The sequence below is a fragment of the Cibotium barometz genome, chromosome 31 (assembly GCF_041138505.1).
Source record: "Cibotium barometz isolate CiBa-2024 chromosome 31, ASM4113850v1, whole genome shotgun sequence".
NCBI classification, from domain to species: Eukaryota; Viridiplantae; Streptophyta; class Polypodiopsida; order Cyatheales; family Cibotiaceae; genus Cibotium; species Cibotium barometz.
In genome coordinates this window covers 35,747,111-35,760,074 of record NC_141076.1, presented here as the reverse complement: position 1 = coordinate 35,760,074, position 12,964 = coordinate 35,747,111, and positions in this window count along the sequence as shown.

Here is a 12,964-nt window from a genome sequence, read left to right as displayed (position 1 = left end):
AAACATTAGTTGATAAGATATAAAATTCAGAACCATGGGTTTGCACATGCACATATAGTGCTTTGGATTGATGAACAAGATATTAACTTGATCTCACAATAAATCAATGCTCATATCCCTTATGCTAATACTGTGAAGAATCATCCTGAGGATTCTATACAAAGAAAATTACACAATCTCTAAAAAAGAAATCAAATGTATACATGTAGAAACTCTTGATCCATTGAAACTCAAAAATGGCGTCTCCTTACTTTTTAACAAAGCCAACGTCTCCAACTGAAGAAACACTAACATGTTTGCAAATTCCTACCATCCAAAGAGGTGAACATGAACTTAGTTTATAGATTCTTCTCCAAGATCATCATGATAAAGGTTTTGAAGAGGTTATTACACTACAGGTATATTTTTTTGGCGAGCATTTTTGAGCGAGCGCTTTTTGGTGTTTAGGTGAGTGGCTTCTCTCTCTTCACTTCCTTCCCTCTACTGTCTTGCACATTGCGACTCATGGTGACAGCAGAGGAGTAGATGGATACAAGAGCACTATACACATTGCAACTCATTTATAAACTATCAATCAACTTGTTTTTTACAACTACCATTGCAACTCATTTACAAAGTCACAATATTATGATCTTAAACTTCCATTATATTCCCTAGCAAACTTATTACAAGGCCACAGCATTACAAACACCTACGATATGACATGATCATTTGTACTTCTTTACAATGACACCATATGAAAGCATTTTGGGCCTCAACTATCATCTTCTCCTTTTCCATCTACCCTAACTTGCGAATGAAGGTGGAAACTTCAACTCTAAGATGATCCTCCTTTGTCTCTTCAATGATGCCGAAAGCTCTCCATATCCAAATGGCTGAAGCTGCTTTCACCTCTAGCATGTTCTTGTCTACAAGGTCTATCGCTTGGCATGTTTTGAGCTTCTTGTTGAGCTCATGTACTTCAAACGTTGTTGTCCATGCTTCTAAAATGGCATCCGATCTGGTTTCCTTTTCTTTGAGTTGCATGAAATATTGAACAGTTTTACTAAAGATGGTTGCAAACGTACTAGTATTAGAGGGATTACTAGATGAAGCCATAACTATAGAGTTCACAATAACTCTATTGCAATATGAAGATATAAGGGGAGAGTGGTTTGGGATGTGTCTAGAAGAAGAGTATTAGAACATGGCAATCTCTACTGTTTTTATAACTTTAAAAGGAATAAAAATTTACTTTTTTTAACACTGGAATGCCTGTCATACTTTGGACGACTGGACGTACTCTCACTGGGGTGCATGAAGATAGCGATGACCAAAGCAGAGACCTACTTGCACACACTAGTAAGTACGTTAGGGAGGGAAATCATTAAGCTTCATGTTGATAAAAACCAAAGAATCCTGCACTCAACTCTTCTTGGCCATCTTCTGCCATGACGTATACAGATAATCGCAGGATGCGTAAGAACAAAGTCCTTCACAATGTGAAGTTCCAAGTTCCTGCCTCCTACACAATAATCCCCAGGTGCTTCGCATGTAGAGTGCACATCATAGTGCCATCGGCCTGTAGAAACTCTGCACAGCAAGCACAAAATCCGACTCCACAAGTATCTCCCAAAAAACATTCCATTGAGGAACCATTAAATTGCCCTTATGGAGACACATATGTGTAGGAAAATCAACCCACACTAAGCGCATGCTTCCAAGGCTATCGAAGGCGTCCATGCTTCCCCACCTCGTCAGAGATCCCATGAAATGTTGCAATACTACAAGATTCCTAGAACAATAAAGCATGTAAGGGGATTGCAAATGCTATAATGATGATGAATGGTGAGAGTGACTCACACGCGTGAGAGATCGTACATGTGTTTTCGCTTTCCCAAAAGCATGAGACAGAGGTGATCAATGTTGGAGCTTAAACTAAGTGTAGGGAGTCCACCACAATGGGACGATAGTCTTCACTTACACAACACCAAATATATGTTATGAGCATTTGATGAATAAATGATCTAATGAATGCTCAAACATGTTAAGTTTACTTACTAGATCCCAAGAGGTCCGCCTTGTCATATTTTAAACTGTCCAACCCCTGCTCTTAGGTCTGACCATGCGAAGGGGTCACTTACTCTTCGCCCTGTGCATGGGACTACCACTCTTCTTCATGCTCATCATCCTTGGAATGGCTGTCCTCAGATTCCTCATCTAAGTCATCCCCTTCCCACTCTGGACGTGACCTTTTTTGGAGTGACGAAGGCATGGATTTCTTACCCTTTTTCTTCTCGTCGGGGGTCAATTCCTGCTCGGTGGTAGGCTTCTTGCCCTTTCTGGCCACTGCATCCAACCAACATTAGAACTTCAAATTCTTAAAAAATAGGTTTCATACTTTGTCCAATTAAATACTATACACAAGGAAATGTACTCTGAAACTGGTTTGTCTCCTCTAGAGGAAACTCCCCCTCTAGGTAGTCTAACCACCATGGGCAAAGTATCCATGTGTCCTTGCCCGAAGCTCGTCGATCCACTCTTCGGGGTTCAATCCTGTCTCCTCTACCTTAGACAGCACCCATGCGTTTGAAGGGTGCTCGGGAATGTAAACCCAATCACGTACACTACTTCTCCACCACCTAATACACAACCATTAAAGAAGTTTAAGAAACCAATACAAGAGGCATGACAACTCCACCATGCAAGGTAGGAAAAAAAAGAGTTGTGGTACTTTATACCTGTACAAGAGGTGTCATGCTGTGCACGGCAGGTGTGGTTACTGGTCAGAATCCAAGGTGGCACGCATTTGTCCTTTCCACCTAATGAATGCCTTCTCAAAATGAGAGTTCTTGTAAGATTTCAGGGCATCTGTGATACCTACTCCAGAGTCTACTGTGGCTCTTTTGTGCATGCCGGCTACTGTAGGTGAGCCGCCTCTAGCTTCACGTACAATTTTAGTGTGTACTCGGTCAATTGGAACCAGTACATATGACGATGGATCCACATGAAGAAGGCTCTATCGGATGGTGGAATCTGTGCATCCCTCATAGCAAACTCGCTATACCAGCCAATATGTTAAGTAGCCTACATTTCTTGCATTGTAAGCACGCATTAGGTTTCTAATTACTTTTTATAAAAAATGTAATGCATTAAGAGAGCTGGAGATCTTACTCGTCATTTGAAACATGTGCTCGAGCAATCTCTGCTAGCTTCGGAGTAGTGAATTTGATAGCCTTTTCACCCCAGCCTTGGTATGAGATCACTTTTTTAAAGAACTCTTTCCCACAGTCGGGGTTGACAATTTGTGCCATCTCATGCCCCTTTTAGCGAAAAGTGCCTCCGTCTCCTTTAGGGCATTCTTATAGTTCTTGTCAAACATTTCTACATTTGTCATATATTCTCTACTCCCTTGCTCAGGCAAGCCACTGATCTTGGCCTGGAATGTGGCATCGAAGTTTGACTGCAATACGTTTATATTTATTTAAGAAGCGCTTATATTTATTTAAGAAACATACTTTGAAATCAAAACATTAAGAAACATAATTGGAAATCAAAATATATTGCAATGCGCACACACCTTGAAAACTAATTGTGACAAGAGTGCCATGGGAAGCTTCAACCACTTGGATCTGTTGGGTCCCCGATGAGTAAGCGCTTTCTAGGTCCATGCATGATCATCATCACTAAACCTTGACAACAATGATTGTGGATCGGAAACACCCACACGCTGCATCATAAATATATCATGTGCCGTTGTGTTCGACACATGAATGGTAGTAACCCTGAAAAGTTTACATGCATTTTAAACAAGGTAAATGATGACATACACAATTTTTGTTCATTTCATAAACAAAAAAAACATTGTACAATGCAATTACTTATTGATCATGCGTAGCACCAATAACAAGAACTCCGCCTCCTCTTCCTTAAGGAATCGGACCACTATGCAATTCACCTTGGGAATCCTCTCTTTTTCGACTTGATTGGTATTCACCCATTCTTACCAAGCTTTGAGTCAATGGTTTCCATCCCAAACAACAAACATCTTCCCAACCATGTGTTGCCATCCTTCGGTCTCCTCTAAGATCGTGTCAAATTCACCTGACAATGATAGGTCATGGCTGGCTACACTTTGACAGTCGAATGGGATAGGTGCTTTGCTTGGGAATCCCTCTGAGACAATGAATGCTACCATTGTCTATTGATATTTGCACTCCCCGATGCTTCTGATCAACCCCTCGATAGAATTCCCGTTTGTGTGGATTATTGGGTTTGCAAGGAGATGACAAAGTGGCACTCTAGGAAGGCGGTTTTGGTTGTCGACCGAGTGGTCCTCCACCCAATTTGTAGAGATGTGTCGATCAACCCGAAACTCTCTTTCATAGACTCCTCTTCTTCTACAACGTGGCACTATTGCTAGCCATATGATTGTTAGCGGGCGTTGAAGAACTAACTTCTATAGTTAACTGCAATTGTGAGGTGTTTGTTACCTCGCTTGATGTGGCCACTTGTGATATGCCCACATCTTGTGAGAGAGCGATCTCATCTTGCGATTCGGTGAACCCATTTGATTGAAAATGAGTGCGTGGAGGCATTTTATCTTGAATAAGCATCAAAATTTAAGAATAGTTCTTAAATTAGTCTTTTGTCTCGTTAAGATGTGATGTAATTATGTTAAATTAGTCTTTAATTATCATTAATTTTTTATTCCAATTACATGTGATGCACTATCTCTAAAATTTTATAAATTATTATGCTATTTATATTAATCAAAACAAGTTTACCTCGAGAATTTGGATGATTGAGAACTCTTCAGTGTTGAGGGCAAGTGAGGACCGCTATACCACTTGAGGGCCTTGAAACCGTTGAGGCCGCGAGTGTTGAGAGAGCTTGAGAGAGAGAGAGAGCGAGAGAGAGAGAGGGCGGCTCTTTGTGGGAGAGAGAGAGGGCGATTGTTGAGGGGTTGAGAGAGAGAGAAAGGCGACTCTGTTGAGGGCTCTTTGTGAGCCCTCGACGTTGGCTGTGCAATGGCTTTTACATGTGGCCTGCGTGGCCACGTGGACTATTGAGTCCATGTGGCCTTGCCACGTGTAATGCCCATACATGTGCCTTACATGTGGCAATGCCATGTGGACTCAATAGTCCACCTGGCTAACCACAAGACCACATGGACTGAATAGTCCACGTGGAGTCCACGTGGATTGTCTATTCCACGTGGTGTGCCACATTGAGCCACGTGTGTCATCGATGGTGACACACGTGGCTATGAAACAATTGGCATGATGTGTAATTCACGTGGCACCCACGTGGACTGCATGGTGGTGCAATCCATGTGGGCACCACGTGTAGTGCGCAGTGCATGTGGCACCACGTGCACTATGCACTACACATGGCAACCACGTGTAGTGCGCAGTGCATGTGGCACCACGTGCACTATGCACTACACATGGCAACCACGTGTAATGCCCGCCTTGGGCATTACACGTGGTAGCCATGCGTGGCGTGGCCGTGTGGGACACATCCATGATACGGATGGCGTGTGCTACGCGGCGTGCATGCCCCAGCAGCCACTCACCATGGTCGGTGGCATGGCCTATATGAAGCGGTACAAGGGTAAGAGCTTCATCTACTCTTCCCTATTTGTGTTGGCCACTACACCCTTGTCTCAAGAGCTCGACTATGGGAGAGGCACCGGCAAACAATCCCTGATTGAGGAGCTTTCTTCGCAGGAGTAAAGCTATAGGGCAACTATTTTGTCCTATTGGCGAACGATCTTTTTCAGGCCGAAAACGCGATTCGGGCGCGTTAGGGCCTCCGTTTTTTGGAAAGCAGGCGATTTCGAGCACTGCGGCGTAAGTCATCGATTCTATGTAGAACTCTGTTTTAAGAACTGTAGGAAGACAGATTGGTTGTGCAGACATTGTGTGTGTTGTAAGAAGGTCAAATAGTTGCCATTGGGTGTATGTATGCACATTGAGGCCACTGGTTGTGACATTTGAGTGTAGTATAGTACCGCTATAGAAAATACAACAGTTTGTGCAGGATAAACCAGAGTGTTGTTTCTGGTAAATTTGTGTGTTTGGCAAGATGTCAAATGATGGCATGAACCAGATTGTTGCTGAGAAGCTTGACAAGAACAATTTCCATGCTTGGAGGTTCAGGTTGACAAATTTCCTGATGGGAAAGGGTTACTGGGACTACATAGAAGGTGAGCATGAAGAGGCACCAAAGATACCGGAGATCAATCCTACTGCTACAAATGTGAAAGAGTTCAAGGATTGGAACCAAGGAGCCAGAAAAGTTATGTATTAGTTCTCTATCAGGTACAAGACACCATGATTGGGCATATACAGGATGCTAAGTCCCCCAAGGAGACGTGGGACACCTTGGTAAAACTCTATGAAACGAATACCAAGGCACGAAAGATACAGTTGAAGAATGAACTTCATACTGTGGAGAAAAAGAGTATGTCTGTGAATGACTATGCATTGAAGATCAAGGGTATTGTGGAATCCCTTGCATCTATTAGCATTTCAGTAGATGATGATGATAAGGTGGAAGTCTATCTATGTGATCTCGGGCCACAATACAAGGCGTTCAAGATGTCTATTCAGACTTGGGAAAACATTCCCAATTTCACAGATTTGGTGTCTGTTGATTATAGAAGAGAAGACCAACAGTCTTCACAAAACAAAAACAGTTCAGAGCAACAGGCCTTCTACACAAGTTCAGGAAGAGGACGAGGTAGAGGAGGCTGTGGACATAGCCAAGGAGGTGGCCGAACAGGTAATCAGAATTATGGCCAGTATAGCAGCAACAATAACAGTCCCAGAATTCACAATAACAACAACACGCAGGTGGAAGAGGCCAATTTAGAGGCAGGGGGAGTCAAAGAGGTCGTGAAAATTGGCAAAGGCAGTATAATGATACATGTGGATGCTTTTATTGTGGTAAGCCTGGACATGTGTAGGCAGATTGTTATAAGAAGCAGGCTGACATGCAAAATGGGAAATTGCAGCAAAACAACTATGCATCCGCGAGCAAAAACAATGAGGATAATGAAAGGTTGTTTGTTATGCATCATGTCGTTAATGCCATGTCTGAAAATGTTGAAGCAGCACATAAAGATGATGTATGGTACATTGATTCAGGTGCTTAGAACCACATGACAAGTCATGGGGAGTGGTTTAAGGAGATGAAAAAACTTGAAAGACCAGGTCTTGTGGAAACAGGGGGGATGACACTGCTCATCCAAGTGCCCATGTTGGAGATGTGCCATTGTCTATGCAGGATGGCAAAGTGAAGTACCTTGCAGATGTACTTCATGTTCCAAACATAACAAATAATCTGGTTTCAATTGGCCAGATGATTGAGCAGGGTTTGCAGGTTCGGTTTAACCTTGATAGTTGTTATGTTGAAGACTTTAAAGACAAGTGCAGGTTGGTTTGCAAAAGGCAACAGAGTGGGCAGACGGTTTACATTGAATGTAAACATGCCTGAAGTGAGTGCTGCAATGTTTGCAAATGGTTCAGGAATTGTTGCAGACACAAACATTTGGCATAAAAGAATTGGACATGTGAATGTGCAGAGAATGAAGTCTATGCAGACTAAAGGAATTGTGACAGGGCTGCCAAAGTTTAAAGTTGAAGGTATGCAGAAAATATGTGAAGCATGCCAATTTGGAAAGCAAACAAAGCATGTATTTTCACGTGACAGAAATGTGAGCAGAAATGCACTAGATGTTGTGCATTCAGATGTATGGAGTCCTACGAAGACCATCTCTATCGGAGGCTACAGGTATTATGTGACATTTATTGATGACCACACAAGGAAAGTGTGGGTATACTTCATGAAGGAGAAGAGTGAGGTGTTCACTCATTTTCAGAATTTCAGAGTTATGGTTGAAAAGCAAACAGGGAAACATGTAAAGTGCCTAAGGTCAGATGGAGGGGGAGAGTACTTCTCCAATGAGTTCTCTGAATCTTTACAAAAGAATGGTATTCAGAGATAGTTTACATGCAGATACACTCCATAGCAAAATGGAGTTGCTGAGTAGAAAAACAGGCACATTGCTGAGATTGCGCGAGCATTGATGGGAGAGTGTGCCCAAGATATTCAATTTCACTTTGAAAGAAAGAGCTTTTGTGAGGATTTGCATACGAATGGTTCTCTTTAAGAATTTTAAAAACAATTCTCAAATGGTTTTCATGTTCTTTTTCAAAGTTACTAAAATAAGAATGTCAACAAAAAAGACAATCACAAAATCTTGATGGTTCAAAAAGATTCTATGCATCATGCAAAAAAATGTGGCCAATGTATTAGAAATTCATAGTGACCAAATTGAGTGCGAAATGCAGTTTTATAAATATCAATGGGGTCCATATGCACTTGATGATAACTTGATTTCAAATCTATCTTGCTAAAAACAAAAACACCTTTCAATTTGTCAAGCAAATTGTCTACTCTAGGAATAGGATAATGATTTTTTACATTCACTTTATTTAATGTATGGTAATCAACACACATGTGATAAGTCTTATTCTTCTTTTGAACTAACAAGATTGGCAGTCCAAATGGTGAACTACTAGGTCGTAGCAATCCTTTATCTAGTAATTCCTTAATTTGGCATTGAATTTCTTATTTTTTGCAAAGGGTTTTATCTATAAGGTGCACGATGTGGTGGTTGGCTTCCTAGAAAGAGCTCTATTTTATGGTCCTTGAGGGCGAGAAGGAGGTAAGTGAAGGGGATAGTCATTAACAAAGCAATCATGAAAAGAATCAAGAAAGTGTTATTGATGTGGGGTGAGTGTTTGATTTACTTTCTCTACCTCAGTCGTCAAATAAATCATGTATACATTGTGCTCTTTTCTAAGTGCTCTTTTTTGCTTGTGTATGTGTAATCAATGGTGGAAAAAGTTCAAGTGAACAGTCACTAGAAAGAGATATGAATGTGCCATTATGTGTGAATTGCATTATGAGTGTTGTAATCAATGTTAGAATTGTGTTGATGAGGGAATGGCATTCCTAAAATGATGTCCATGGAATGTAAAGGTGCAATCAAGAAATCACAGTGCTCTTTATATGACCCAATTTGAATCTCAAGATTTTTAATTTCACGAGTGCCATTGTAAACAATTTCCTTAGAATGTAGATTTTACTTTATATGTAGAGGGAGATGTGTACAATTGTAAGATTTTTTTAAATAAAATCATGCAAACTCCCGTCATCATGCAAAACACAAACTTGATGACCATCGATAGAGCCTAGCATGCATAATAATGAATGGAGAGATTGAGGAATACCTGGAGGATTGTTTGATTCTTTATTAACTTCATCCATGAAGAGTGTCCTCCGTCCATTGAGGAATACCTGGAGGATTGTTTGATTCTTTATTAACTTCATCCATGAAGAGTGTCCTCCGTCCATTCTGGAATGGCATCATCATCGACCTCAACGAGCTTATTCTTCGATGTAGTGGACCATGGTGGTTGGCTTTATTTGGAGGTGGTAATTTGGAATTTGTTGCAATATGGCCCGGCTTTAGGCAACGATGACAAGTAGGAGTAGGCCTAGGTGCTTTTGATAAGAAATTATGGGAATTGTTAAGGGTTTGCGATCCCTTTATTAATTCAATTGGGTTTGGTCTGGAATGCTTTGTATGAATTGGCTTGGGGTTTGAATTTACAAAATTTGGCTTTGAAGTTTCCTCATTAAATACATTTTTTAGAGGAAATGCACGTGAGTGTTAAACATTGCTAGTGCGATGTAAAATGAAAGAATTAGATTAAACAAATCGTCTAAATGGATGATTATTACCAACAAAATACGATTGTCAATTTGTTGGACTATGTCCTCGCATAGGCCTAACAAACTTGCCCATGATGGAGCAAAGCTTCTTCTCTACATCATGAGCAAGGGAAATAGCTTCATAGTAGAGAGAAGAAGGTTGGAACATATTCACCTCCATTTGTAAGCCTTCTTCAAGACCATCCTCATACTTTTGTTGCAAAGTGTCATCATGCACTTCTTCTAGCATGTGAAGACCTCGCAAAAGATGTGATAATGTTTGCCAAAAATGCTCCATGTATTGTGACACATTTTCAAGATCATTCCAAGAGAATTTTCTCCATGCACAGCGTGCCTGGTAAATGAAACTGAGGTGGAAGGAAAGACTCTTGGACTTTTTCTTGGAACTCAAGCCAAGCGGTTGGCTTGTCATCAGCATTACGGGGTACTTTCCACCATAGAGATGTTTTATCAACCATGTGATTAGTGGCACATTTAATTTTGTCTCCTTTAGAGAAGTTTTCATCATCAAATTGATTTAACGATGAAAGAACAACGCGGCCATCCTTTCTACCATCAAAATTTATAAAAGTGAAAGAGCGATGACTTATCTTTGATTCCTTGCATGTGCTTTGGGATTCAAAAACTTCTTTGAGAATCTTGGTGAGACGATCATCTTCTAGAGAATCCTTGGCCTACGCACGCTTCTCATGCTCCAATAAGGATTCCGTGTGCATGCAGCGTTGTTGCTCTTCTTGGAGTTGAGCTTGGATCAAAGAAAGTCTTTGATCGAGTGTGGGATTAGGAAGTGGAGAATTGGTGAAGCCATGAGCATTTTCCATATGCAAATCATCACTTGAATAAGAATTCATTTTGAATTTAGAAAATTGGTTACCTCATTTGCACAATGCAAATCATGACCAGGTTGAGAAAAAGATGCCGAGTGTTGAATGTGGGAAAAGGATCACCTTGCTTTGAATAGATCAAGGATGAGAGGTAATACTTCCACGACCAATCTGCTTCAATTTGTTGCTTTTGCACCACAAAATAAAGATTTTAAGGCATTGTTGATGAAGCAAGAGGGTTTATTTAAGAGGGAAATTGTTGATGGAGAGGCCGGCATTCACAAGCACATTGCTTATGAAGCTTGCAAATCACTTTGCACATGAATTAACAATGAATTTTTTTGCTATTTAAAATAAAATAGGGGTGTAGTGGCTCAAAACGACGGGGTTGATGAGGTGAAGAGGGAGAAATTTACAAAGGTGAATTTGGAGGTGCAATGTGGATTTTAGAAGTAAAATAGTATAATTTGGGGAGAAATTTTGGGGGGAGGTGGATTTATGAAAAACTGGGAGGGTGAATGAGGAGAGGGGAGAAGGAAAAGGACAAATCCCATAAGCCAAAACATGGGGAGTGGGAAGAGGGGTATATATACTGTGTTGGTTTCATTTACATGTATCCAAGAGATGAAAAAGAAGAGAGAGCTTGTGGGCTTTACTCACTTGCTCCTACTAATGACCTTGATCCTCTATAGGGCCTTGGGCCTTTGTGGGCCTGTGCTAGATGTACCTCGCTACCGTCTCATGAGTATCCCCGATTTTGCAGATCGTTGGGCTGGCACATTCATGTAGCGTGTCTCTGGGATGCTTCTATGCATAGCAGGTGGCACGCTTACTGGAGGATGTTTTTTTTTTGCCCGACACGTGACACGATTAAAGGATTGGTCGCTACAGCACTTCTAGATGTGGGTCTAGCTTTGATACCATTGTTGTTGCAGGAGGGTTGTGGTTCTCATGCACAAATTCAATAAAAATAATGGAAAAATCTCACTCTACCTCTCTCAAAACACCATCGCTTATTGAGAAATAAACTTTCATCAACATGAAAGAAGAGAAGATGCACAACACACACATTGGGTACAATCTCCCCCCACTTACTTGATGGCTCACGCTTTCAAGCAATATTATTCTCCCCCATCATTAGGCCTTAGGGGCATTTTGTGTTGTCTTTCTCTACCATAGCTTAAAGCTCTAAAAGTTGAGTAAAGACTTACCTTTTCTCTTTTATAAAGTACACCCATACCTTCGTAGTGTGATCTAAAACTCACATAATATTGGCATCCTTTGGTTGATGTAGACTTAGTTGATCCCTAAACATCTAATGAGTGTACTAGATCCAAAGGTCTTTGAATTACATTCTTATCATTTTCAGCATGCGTGCCCAATTGGCATACTTCACATACTTTGTGCACTCCATCCACCTTCAATTCTAGAAAACCTGAAACAATATATTAGGCTTGTATATTTTTTATCCTCTCGCTGAATATGTGTGTGTGTGTGTGTTGCTACCTTTATCTCTACTCCAACATTTATGCCAAATATCAACATCTACAATCACACATGTATCATATGCAAACATTTCAACCTTCACTTCAAGCATGCTTACATCCAATGTAAATATCCTACCAACTCTATTTTACTTTACAACTAAGCAGTATGGTTATTGAAGTCTTCTATGTAGGTTAATCCTCACTTGTAGACCCTACTCAATCATTTGACCAATAATAACCTCACTTTTTATAATAATTACATTATATGCTATTTTCACTTTTATTTCTTTTACCATCTATCTTAGCCTCTCTAGCTCCGCTTGCCTCTAGAGTGGGCCTCTTTCACTTATTTATGATTGAGAGTCTTGTAGTTATTATCCATGACAACCGACTTGCACCTGAGGACCTGCCTCTAGAGTGGGCCTCTATCACTTATTTATGATTGAGAGTCCTATTGTTATTATCCACCATGACTACTAACTTGCGCTTGAGGACCTGCCTCTACCTCTACTTGTGTCCAAGTGCTACTCCTTCTTCATATTCTTGGAAGATGATTTTCTCCCAACGTTCATCACCTCGCTATAATCAAAAGGGCTATAAGGTCTTGAAAGTTAGGAAAATTTTCTTGAGTTTGGATATGTCTCAAAACTACTCATAATCTATTCATAGCCCATTTAATGTGTAACACAAAGTCAGCATCATCAACCAGTGCTCCAATAGAGAAGAGGGCATCAGAGCAAGCCCTTTAACCTTCAATGAATAATCATTGGTACATAGCTTTTCCTTTGTCACATCAACAAGCCCTTCAATCTTCAATGAATTATTATTGGTACATAGATTTCCCTTTGTCACATTATGCAGCTC